The sequence below is a fragment of the Psammomys obesus genome, unplaced genomic scaffold, assembly GCF_907164565.1.
Source record: "Psammomys obesus unplaced genomic scaffold, mPsaObe1.curated_primary_1811, whole genome shotgun sequence".
Taxonomy (NCBI): domain Eukaryota; kingdom Metazoa; phylum Chordata; class Mammalia; order Rodentia; family Muridae; genus Psammomys; species Psammomys obesus.
In genome coordinates, this window is record NW_026596109.1 from 3597476 (window position 1) to 3609931 (window position 12456).

The window sequence follows — 12456 nt, forward strand, 5'->3', positions numbered from 1 at the left end:
TACAGCTCTATGCTAAGAATCACTTAGTCTGCAGAAGCAGACAGAAAATAGGCTCGGGCCCTGCCAAGAAAGAATGAAAGAGTTCTCCAGGAGCATAAACTAAGGAAACATTGGAAAGGGGGAAGAAAAGGTTTCAAGCATGAAGATGTACTTTAAAAGGTGTTTAGAGATTGGAGAGATTGCCCAGTGATTAGGAACATTGATTGCGTTTCCAAAGAGCCTGAGTTCAGTTCCCAGCACCCATGCCAGGTGGCTCAGAACTGCCTGCATGTATAACTCCAAGAGGACCTGATACCTCTGGATTCTGAAGGTACTGAACTCCCATGCATGAACTTACACACAGATAGACACATCCCCAAAGATTAAAAACAAACCTTTCTACATCTTTAAAACTTAACAGTAAGGCTGACTGGAATCTAACCACTTGGCTAGCGAGGATCTTTTGTTGCAACCTCCAAGGGAATTCCACCTCTGTGTCGGCTTTCTCCTTGATCGATGTGGTCGTATGTACTGGGGAGGAAGAAACACAGACCCCCCCCAAATCGGGACACCTGCAAATACCTCTCCACCCAGCCAGCCAACTGAGGAAACTGAGGATGCTCCTGCTCAATGGGACGCATGCTGGAAGCCGGAAATGTAGTGAGAGGAACAGCCCAACTTATAGACATCCCGCTCAGCTGGGCTTCCTGGAGTCCTGCTTGGCCTCTTGTTTTATCTGCTGGTAGCTGGCCAGAGGATTGCCTTCAGCATCTCTTCCCGTCTTTCACTAGCCTTGGCCAGACCTGTTTGTCCCACCATCTTGCCTGGAACACCTTCATCCATAAGCTTCCCTCAAGCAAGCAGTGGTTAGTGAGATCCCCAGGGGCTCCCGCCCACTCTGGGCGGTCACACCTCTAGGCCTTCATTTAGCCATTCCTTACCCCTTAGAGCACCACATCCTCTACCGCCCCAAGCAGAGTAAACTTCGTGAAAAGGTACCAGAGGACGAGGCTAGGAGCTTCTGTAATGACGTCTCCAAAGACAGGTTGCCTGTCTAAAGATAGAGGTGAGGTGTGAACATGACGGTTATTGAGACCTTGCTGAAACACGCCTGGGGCTGGCTCTTTAGGGGGTTGGATGTAAGCTGTTGCTTGTCACAGCAATGGTACTGGGGCACAGGGTTGATGTTTATCAAGGAAGAGCTTGCCGTATGAAACACTTGCAATGCTGGCAAGCCGGCATGAAGAGGATCTTCTCACCGAAAATGTCACTGGTGTCCCTTTGAGGAAACAGCGGAGGAGGTGCTCTGGGCTAGGGCAGAGGCTGCCAAGGTTGTCGTCTGCCCTGTGTGCCTTGTTCTCTTTAACAACAGCACAGTTTCCGACCCTACCCCATCTCCCCTCCCCAGACTGCCTCCACCCTCTTCTCCCAGGTTAGACATGTTCACTCTCTAAGCACTAAGTGGTCCTTTCCATGCCTTTTCCCTTATAGTGATCATTTCTATGGGTTTCTTTTGTACTTAATCCCCATCTCCTGTCCTTTGTCCAGTGAAAAACCTAGTATTGCCTGGCACTATGACAGTGGTTCTCAACCTTCCTAATGCTGTGACCCTTTAATACAGCTCTTCATGTTGTGGTGACCCCCAACCATAGTTCTTTTCATTTCTACTTCATAACTGTAAATTTGCTACTGTTACGAATTGTAATATAAATACCTGTGTTTTCCAATGATCTTGTGAAAGGTCGTTGTGCCCTAGAGGGGTCATGATCCACAGGCTGACAACTCCTCCTCTATTACTACCCAGTAACCCTGCCTATTTCAACCTTCCTCTCTCCCAACTCCCTCACATTCAGCATCGTGATCTCCCACTTGGTTCTCTTCTTTCCCATCAGTTCCTCAGAGTCCCTTCTCCCCTCCTTCTTCCTTCAAGAACTGAAGGACACAGTCCATACCACCTCCCTTATTGGAAACCCCATAGTTGCTGAATACGGCTTCCTTTGAAGACCCTTTCATACTCCTGGCCTATAAAATGGGTTTTTTTCCCCTCTTCAAGGGCTTTGGCCATCCTGCATGGCTCAGATCACACTCTGCCATTATGATATGCTTATGACCTTATGACTTGCTTGGCTCTAGCCAGGATAAGAACTATTGAACACAGGTTCTTACCTCAACATGTTTAAATGCTTATGGGGCATTTTACCCAGCTACGCTTAGTAACCCTGCATTTGCCTGAAAAAGCTACCATAATGAGAAAAGCCTGGTTAGGGCTCTACAATTCATAGGTTTATGCGGTCAATTGATTTTTTTTTCCTCTTGCTGCTATGAAATTAGCGCTATATTTTGTTTGGTGCTTAAGTGAGTGTTCCTGTGTGTATGAATGCACTTGCCTTTTTGGGTTCCTGTGGAAGCCAAAGGCTGACATCAAGATGTCTTTCTCAACAGTTTCTCTACCTTACTGTTTTGGATGGTTTCTCACTGAACCTGAAGCTGACTATTTCAGTTATACTGGCTGGCCAGGAAAACCCAAGGTTCTTGTATTTCTAGCCCCAGTCCTTGGGTTACAGACAAATGTGACTACTGATCCATCTCCCCAACTGCTCTCCTAGTTTGTAGGGTTTGTTTTGGTTTGGGTTGGGGGTTTTGTTTTTCTTTTCTTTTCTTTTTTTCTTTCTTTTGTTTTTGTTTTTGTTTTTGAAACAGGGTTTCTCTGTGCAGCCTTGGCTGTCCTGGACTCACTTTGTAGACCAGGCTGGCCTTGAACTCACAGAGATCCACCTGCCTCTGTTGGGATTACAGGCCTGCACCACCACGCCTAGCTGCTCTCCTAGTTTTTTACCTCCAGATTGCTCAGTGTTTGGTTTTGGTTTGCCTGGGTTTCCGGCAGTGCTCTGGAGCAGGTAATGTCAGGTTGCTCAAGAATCTGGTTTAGAATTGGAAGGCAAACGCACCTCCTTCCTATGACCATTCAGGTGACCGAACAAGGGACCTGAGACGTGGCCAAGTCAGCAGATTCTTTGGAAATGTGGAGCAAGTAGGGAAGGATGTGGGGGGAGGTCTGTGTGCTCTCCCACAGTCCAAGAAGTTTACATTCTGGGAAAACCTGAAAGCAGATTGTCAATCTCAGTGGAATCCAGTTGGAATATTGACTGACACCCAAAGGGATTCGGGTTTGGGGTTCAATCGAGATACAGCTGTGGAAAACTGAGCTGCCCTAACTGCGTGGTCCCCATAGGAATGGAAATTCATTGGCCAGAATGACGCATTTTTGTTTTGAAAACCACCCAAGCTTCACATGGAGCCATGAGCTGCTTGAGAGTGTACTATGATGGGGCTAGCTGCTGCCTCAGACTGACCAGGGTACCAAAACAACACACTGTCTTCCAACAAGGCCCTAGATGTGTCCTGCCTTGGGCCTTGCTCAGGGTTCCTGGGCAGAAAGCACAGCTGCGGCCTTTGCATGACATAGGCGCAGCTACAGGCTTGCACAGAGAACACTACGCACCAGGCTGATACTGAAGCATGCCTCCTGCTCAGAGTACTCAAATCACAGGACTGACTTATGATGTGTTCTGTTTACCTTGGCCTACGGCCCAAAACCAGCAATGTATTTCAGGCCCGGCCTTCTAGATAGCATCTCTAGTCACTTAGAGGTTTGTTACACAGAGCCACTCATCCTGTCTTGCTCTGGTTAAGGTCTGTCAGCATTTTTCAAAGCTCTATAATTCAGCCATAATGGAGGAGATTTGCCGCTTTCAGAGTTTAGCTCGGCGTGTAGGGCCTACAGCTAGGAGTCTAAAACTTTGGGAGCCCCTCCCCCAAGCCTTACCGTCCCTCCCATCTTTAAGTTGGACTCTTGCTGGGTAACAGTGAACCATCATACTGGCTTGTGGTTTTGTGAGTTTTAGTTTGGTGTTTGAAAAGCTAAAAAGAACCAGCAGTCAGGAGGACCCAGGGGCATGTGCATATTTTAAAGACCATTTTAAAGTCAGATGGGTGGGAAAGGTCAGAGACAACATTGTCAACGTTTCTACAAGCCTCGGAAAGCAGTTCTCAAGTCCACACAGGCTATGTTCAGAGTTTCAGTTGGAGATTTTAATTACGTATCAAAATGAAGATATCAGACCGAGGGGTGACCATGTTTTTGCTTGTGAGTTCTGAATATCCTTATTATTTCCTAATAAACATGCACTAACAAAACAATACCCCTATCTAAATATGAAAATGCTCAACAGTGCTGGAGAGGTGGCTTCGTGGTTTAAGTACTTGGCAAGCAAGGGCAAGGGCCAGAATTTGGTCCCCAGAAGCCAGGTGCATTGCATTGTAGGCATGCTGGCTTGCTTGCACTTCTAGCCTTAGAAGGTAGCTAGGGCATCCTGAGGCAGAGACCACCCAGATTGATGAGCTCCAGGTTTTATTGAGAAAATCCTGCCTCAATGAGCAACCAAGGAACTCAAACGCACGTGCACTTATGTAAATGCACACACACATACACACACACTCACTCGTAGACACCACACACATGTACACAGAAAAAAAAAAGGAAAAATACTGGGAAAAACAACAACAACAACAAAAACCAGGAGATAACCTCAACTGGGTGTTAGAGCACCAAGGTCTGTTCGGGTTGCTGTGAATCTGCCGCAGCACTGGGTGACTTTCCAACAACATTCATCCGTGATCTGGAAAGCTAAGATCAGGGCACAGTCACTCCAGCTCTGGGGAGGTCCCTCATCCTAGCCAGTACTTACCCAACTTCTCATTGTGTCTCCGTATGGTGAGTAAGGCAGGCGATCCCTCTCTTGCTATGAGGGTACAGATTTCCTTCAAGAGAGCTACACCCTCACGGCGTAGCTCCCAAGGCCTCATCCCCTAGTCCTATGGCACTGTGGGATAGGATTTAAGCATGTGAATTTTAGGGGGGAAGGGAACCTATGTTCAGTTCATAGCATTCACAAAAGTTCATAACTAGAAGAAAAATCGTCAGAGCTAGTGACTTCCCGTGGCCTGTGGGAGCCCCGGCTTCTAGGAGAAAGTAAGCACCATAGGGGGAGCCTGTGGTGTGGAAGAAGATATTACCCAAAGGCCCTTTCAGGTCGGTTAATCAGTTAGTAGTGGATAAAGCTCCTGATGGGAAGAGAGGTTGAATCCGTAAAGTTAACAACATGGATAGGTTTCTGATAGAAGGGGTTTCCTGTCACTCCCATCAGGAAAAACAAAAAACCAAAAAACTCTGAAACCTGGGAATCTTGTTTTAAAGCAAGACAGGAACTACCACACATCGCAGGGCTGGGCTGAAGATAGAGGGCAATTGCAAAGAGCCTGAGGAAATTAGCACGAGCCACAAGGCTCTTTTCCTACACACATCTATCAATCAAAACCAGAAACACAACATTCTGGACTCTTGGGGCCAGCCATTGCGATTCTGCACAGATCTTAACTATCAGAGTAAAGGGGAAAATGGTTTCCTGAATGCTGAAGACTCCTTTTACACACAACTGTCCTACCTGTGAAAATGACCCACTCCTGAAAGCAATCTTCTAGGTAGCAATACTTCCTTAAGCCCCCGTGAGCTGTCTGAAATGGCTGGGCTCCAGCAGAAGGCAGAAGCACCATCTTCTCTGTCTCCATATGGAGGGTGCATAGGTCTAGGTTTGTTTTCAAAACATGGTGAGTTTTCTCCTTACTGATGTGTGCTCCCCTCCTTGCCTTGTTGGCTGTTTGTCGACTTTGGTCCAATGGACAGACGCTCCTCCACCTCAAGAGTCACTTGGAGATTCTCAGCAATGCCAGCATCCCTTGATTTGTCACACTGTGTTCCCGAACAACTGTGAGTGGCTGGCGGAGCACCCCCTTCTAAGTGGTCTGTCCTCTGGCCAGCAGCAGCTTTGCTTGCTCACAGATGTCTAACTGCATCTTGCCCACTCTGAACCTGGGCAGAGACATTCCACATGGAGAGTCCAAGGAGAAGTCCGGCTGGGGATCTGGTTTAACTCTGCTGTGGGTCCCGAGACATTGTGTTTGCCTCAGCCCTGGATTTGTGAGTGTGTGTGTGTGTGTGTGTGTGTGTGTGTGTGTGTGTACCATAGAGATTGTGGTGGGAAATCCTTCTGGGGATTGTTGTGGAATTTCAGGGCTTAACAGAAAGCTGAGGAGGAATCTCTGGCCAGAAAATGCTGACTCTTTTACTACGTATTCCTTCCTATGAACTACTCAAGAGAATTGTATGGGGCCATTTTGCTCCTGTTGCAAATACCTTGGATCAGTTAAATTATAATCTCTGACGGTAGAACTCACCTGCAAATTTTTTTATTTGAGCACTTTTAATGCATCTCTCATTCAAACCTCACAATTCTGTTGTGGATAGTCATTGGCCCATTTTACAGCTGGGAAAAAAAAACTGAGGATGAGAGAAAATGAGGGTCAGCGAGGAAGAGGCAATACTTAGATAAGGAACCAAAGTGTTCCAAATGTGGCTGTCATCCCTCCCGCCTTCCTCTTTTTGACACCACCTGCTCCGTGTGCCCTGACCCATGTTCCGTTTCCCAGGAAACTGGCCATGGGCGTTCCCTCAAGTCGCCTGCTATGTCGTGTGTGATATTTATTAAACACGGCTTGTGGCTCCAACTCAACAACGTGCAAGCTGATTTCGATTATGCTTTGCATTGAGTTTCGTTAGATAGAAACTATTTTCCAAGAGAGTGAGCTAGAAGTATTTGTGGTGAAGTGTGCGGAAAGCGGCTGCAGGTAGGTAGCGTGAACAGAGCGCGCCCGGAGCCAGCGAGCTGACCTAACTGTGTTTGGCAGACGTTTGTGTTTAGTTAAGCATCTGTCGGAACCCCTCACTCCTCCCCAGCCTTGGCTGGGGCCTCTTCTGATGCCTAGGCCTGGTCCTGATGGTGACCTGTTTCCTAGCCGCGGCTGGGTTGCCATAGTGAAGAGCTGGGCCTTGCCTCCCAACGGAGAGGTGGGCGGGCGCTTGAAAACGAAGCCATAAATGCTGGGAGGGATTTGTGGGCCTGCGCATGCGCATGCAGCGTCTTGTCAAGCAGTTGGTAATAAATGGAGTGTCTCCGGAGCTAGCTTGCCTGAAAGTCCCTGGAGCCTTCCATTTACTTAATCAACCCACATTTATTAAATACCTGTGAAATTCGCAGGACCACGGGCAAGGCCAGGAGGAGGACAAAACGGGAAAGGAGGAAATGGAGCCTCAACTCTCAGAGAAGCCATAAAGTCCCTCCTTTTCCTTGCACTTCACTTTTCAGGTTGATTAAGTCTCCAGTGAAAGGGGCCTTGGCTGCCTTCGCAGCCCTGTCCTCCAGCTAGTCGCAGAGTGAGAGGCTAGTTGGCTTATGTCTGCGGGGCCGCTGGGGCTTGCCATGGGCTGGACGGTCTCAGAAGCTATAGGAGCTGGGATCTGGAATTTCAGTAAGAGTTGTAGACAAAAACGGGGAAGAAGATACCTGAGTTGGCTGGAAAGTGGTCTTTGCCACTATCTGGCTGTGTGACTTTGGGCAATTGTTTAGCCTCTCTGTGCCTAAATAGCTTCCTTAGCTCTAAAACAAGGGTGATTATAGTGTCTGGATCATAAGATTATTTCATTTAAATAACTCCATTGTGTAATATTCCAAACAGTGTGTAATGCTTTATAGGTGTTAAAAAAAAAAAAAAAGATGGTAGTCTCTTTCTACAAGTAATGGGAACCAACAGCACTAACAAAAATCAGCATTTCCTTTTCTACACTAACAAAAATAAAAAAATGTCAACCCTAATCTTTTGCCTGGACATGACAGTCACCTGGGATGAATTGCCCCACGGCTTCCAGTAGATGGTATGGGGTAGGGCTCTTAAGCTTTCTCTACCCAGGGTCCTTTTCACTCCCGAAAGTTTGACGTGACCCCGTATATCACAATAGGCAGAATTTGTGTAGAAGTTAGACACTGACTGGCAATAAGCTGTAAAGAAATTTATTTTAAAACCGTTTTTGTTGACATGTTTACCATTTGCTAACAAATTTGCCTATTAGTGACATGGATGCTTGCTTAGTTTTAGAGGAAGAATGAAGTCTTGGCTGGATATTTGATGCTGCAGGATGGAGAATATCTCCAACATTTGAAAGTTGACTGAGATCATCAGTGCTAAGGATGCCGATTTGATTACATACACAGTACAAAATAGCAGAAGTCTGTTAAGTGCCATTTCAGAAATTGCTGCGATTTTATCCTAATACCGTGCCAAAACTCATTGAACAGTTTGGGTTTTTTTAAAGACAAAAATCAAATCAACAACTCAGTTTCTTTTGTTGTTGGCTTTTTTTTTTTTTTTTTTTTTAATGGATAGTATGACGTTTTGAATGACAATGGTGACCATAGGCTCATGTATTTGAGGGCTTAGTCACCAGGGAGTGGAACTGTTTGAAAGGATTAGAAGGATGTGGTCTCGCTGGATGAAGTGTGTTGCTGGGGGTGGGCTTTGAAATTTCAAAAGCCCACCCCAGGCCCTGTCTCTCTCTCTTTTATCTTTCCCTCCTATTTCTGTCTCTGTCTCTCAGTGGATCAGGATGTAGCTCTCAAGTATTGCTCCAGTACCATGAATGCCACCATGCTCTGCCATACCACTGTCATGATAACAGCCTAACACTCTGAAACTAAGCAAACCCACAATTAATTCTTTTTTTTTTTTTTTTTAATAAGAGTTGCCTTGGTCATGATGTCTCTTCACACCAATAGAACAGTGACTAAGATGGATATTTATTTTAATATAGTACTTTTACTATTTGACAATGTCATACATATAAACAATTTATATTGATCATATTCACACCTTTTCTCCCTCCACCTCCTCTGGAATCCCTATCCCTACTCAGCCCTTGAAACTTCATGTTCCTCCCTTTCTTTCTTTCTTTCTTTCTTTCTTTCTTTCTTTCTTTCTTTCTTTCTTCCTAACTTCCCTTTCTTTCTTTCTTTCTTCCTTCCCTTTTTAAGTAACCCACTGAGCCCTAGTATTGCCTCCATACACATGACATTGGGGCCATTCACTGGAGCTTGGTCAGCCTACCAGAGACTGCAATACTGAAGAAAATTGACTCTCCCTCCCCTGGTATCCACCTGCTGTCAATATCACCTCTTTAGCAGTAGGGGCTCATAAGTCATTTCCTGCTGCACGGTGGAGTATTGACTGGGTTGATCTTGTGTAGGTAACCATAGAAATTGTGAGTTCTAGCATGTCTGGAAGATGCTGTTAAGTTCCAGGGCTCTCAGAACTTGGCTCTTAAGATCTTTCTTTCTAAACTTTATGAGAGGGAGTTTGATATAGGGAGATGGAAGGATAGGGAAGAGAAGCAGGTTTGGGGAGCTAAACTTTGTACATAAATGTATATACACACACATACACAGTAGCCTTATATTAGAATTACTCTACATGGGTTAATGCTTGACCTGGGAGTCATAAGTTGCCGAACACAAAACCAATTGCTGGGGGTGAGATACTTTCCCTTGATTTGTTGGTCAGAAGAGATATCAAAGATACCCCTCTCAAAACAATCATGACTGTTTGCCATGTTCTTGGACACCTGCCAAAACTTGATGTTAAAATGCCACATACTTTGGTGATAGGACTTGGAGAAATCCCTGTTGCCCTGGAAGCCTCCTCCTTGCTGATTAACTTTCATCTTCCTGGAATGTACTACGTAGGAGGCTGGGAAAGAAGAGTCTTCAGTACTTTTACTGGAATATGAACCTCACAAGGGACAATTGAAACGACCCTGTCAACAGCAGTACCATGACTAATACAGAGGTAGCCAACCATTTTCTGCTTGTACTGAAGACCCATTCCACAGAAAAAGAGAACACACACCTGGTACTTTTCTTCTGGCTCCGAACCTGAAGCTGGGGAGCTTGTGGGCACTAGGAGAAAGTCTACTATCATTCTTTTGCTGGGTGGACGTAGTAGCAAATGACCTTCAAAGTATGTATATACTCACGGATCAGCGCATCCCTCAGTCCTTATCAGAGAGGTGTCTTTGTGCAGATGACAGTAGTTAATACAGATTCACAGTTCAGAGCGAGGAGAAAGAGCACCTGTGGGCAGCTCAGTCATAAATGGTAAGCCTATGGCACAGCAAGTTTTCAGAAGAGCATTCTAACATAAAACAGCCCAAAGACAGACTAAGTTGATAGTGAAGAATGACACTAGGATAGTACTAAAAGTCTCTGTTTTACGTGATCAAACCATCATGTTTCAATAAGAGCAGAAAACTTTGTGCATACAGTAAGAGCTCTACAGCCCATGTATCTGGTAGTCTTGTAAACGAGCCATCATTTTCAGGTGGCCCTTAATGGAGTTATGTGGTGTGTTGGCATGCACAGTGCAGAGAGCACACGCTGGTGTGCTCAGAAACATGGCCGCAGAGAGGTTACGCAATGTGACATGACAAGGGCTGCCAGATTTTTTTGTTTGATTTTAAATTAACTTTTGGTCATCACGTGTTCAGAAACCTTTTACTGTTGCAATTCTTTTTTTATGACCTCTACATTCAGTTACTTGACCTCATGTGTTATGCATGTTCTTGTAGCCACACCCTGCTCTCTGACTTACAGAGCTCAGGGCTAAAGCTACACCATTGTCTTGATAGCCTGTCAAGAGACCCTCCCGGAAGATGAGAATATACAGAGCAAGGGTGGGCATCTGGGAAGTATGATAAAAAGGACACTGAGCGAGACTGTCCTCAATCAAAACAGTGCCTCTCAACAAACTGAATGCCGGAACAAGAGGCAGCTCCCTGATCTTAATTCAGATAATACATCAGCAGCAAGTTAGAATGATGCCACTCTTCACTATTGTATCTTTAGAACATAGTTATTTTTCTTTAAAACATTTATATTAATTACTGGGTTATTTTATTTTCCAACAAATTAAACATATTGCAAAAAAACAAATTTTCTTTGGAGTTCCTCAATATTCTAAAGATTACATACAGGTCCTGAGTACAAGAGGTTTGAAATTTCTATTTTTATTATTTTTATTTTATACAGGACTACATTTTACATGAATACCCATGCATTCACTCCCACAGGACCTTCTAACTCATCTGTTAGAAGCTTCTGCCCCTAGGCATGCACTCTGGAGCTGAAATCGTTTGTTTTACATCTCAACTTTTGCTTGCTGTCTTTTGGCCATGAACAACTCTCTTATCTCTCTTTGCGTTATGTTTCTCACGAGTAGAATGCTCATCACAACATCTGCCAGGACAATAAGTACTCTGTAGGTGTTAGTCATTATGGTGTGTCATTATTGTCGGCATCACTCAGGTTTGCCCAGAAACACAGATAGGTGGAGTCAGTGGAACTGGATTGTTTTGGTTTTTTTCTTTTGTTGTTGTTGTTTTCACTTCAAGGCCAGTTATACCCACCTTCACTCACCTGCTGTGTTAGCACTGGTAGTCTGGGGAAGATGGAAAAATAACGTGATATGTCCCATTGCTCAAGCGTGCATTGTCGGAGACACTGGCTCAGCCACCAAACAAAGTGCTACAGTGCAGGGAAAGGTGTAGAAGCCACGTGCCATTGCCTGGAATTCAAATTGATGATTGGTCTATCTATGAAGGCTCTGTGTCTATCCTATGAAAACATACGCTGCCCCAGGCAGAGGACATCCCGAGGACGCAAATAATAGATAAGACAATCAAATCTCTGAGAGGGTTATTCTATTCTGTGACAACTCAGTCCTCGTGGCTGTTAGTGGCAGAACTAGCCCTTGATCCTATGACCTCAGTAACTTCTCCAGCCACTTGCAAATAAAGAGGCTGTCACCTCAAGCTTGGCATGCACAGCCTGGAGTTGGTCCCTTAGCATGACACATGAAGCCACAGAAAATTCGAGAAAGAAAATAGTCCCCAGGCTTGTTAAGAAAGACAGAGGGAGGGCTGGTGAGATGTCTCAATGATAAAAGCACCCAAGCTGAGACAGGCGCTACCTTCACCACAAACACACACACACACACACACACACACACACACACACACACACTAAAAGTAAGAAAGGTAAAGGAGTGGGACATGCTTTATAATTTTATGCCCAAAAGAATGTCTTTGCGAGCTTAGTTGAAATGCCATCCTGACACTTGTGCTCTTGGCTGAACTGAGCTGCAGAGTACTTGCCAGCTTTGGGCCTCAGGTGAGCAGCTACATAATCACAGACAGATCTGTGTCTCTATATTATCCTTTGAGCAAGGCTCTGATTGGTGAGACAGAGATGCATTCACGTCCTTTCAATTTCTCCGGAGAAACACTGACCACAAGATATCCTGTGGCCCCTCTAGTACTTTCAGAGAGAGAGGTGATCTGTTATAGATCTATCTGACCAAATAGGATGCAGAACAGTCAGACAAAGGCTCGGCGCCCAGGAAAACTAAAACACCAGACTCAGCCTGAACCCTTTCCCAGACACTTCTACATGGAGCTGAGGAAGGGCTTGGCCCTCC

General features: G+C 45.3%; 1 protein-coding gene across 1 annotated transcript in view; it reads left to right on the forward strand.

Moving 5' to 3' along the window:
- Ror1 (receptor tyrosine kinase like orphan receptor 1) overlaps positions 1-12456 on the forward strand; it is a 324533-nt gene that overhangs the window by 202985 nt on the left and 109092 nt on the right. The window lies entirely within an intron of this gene.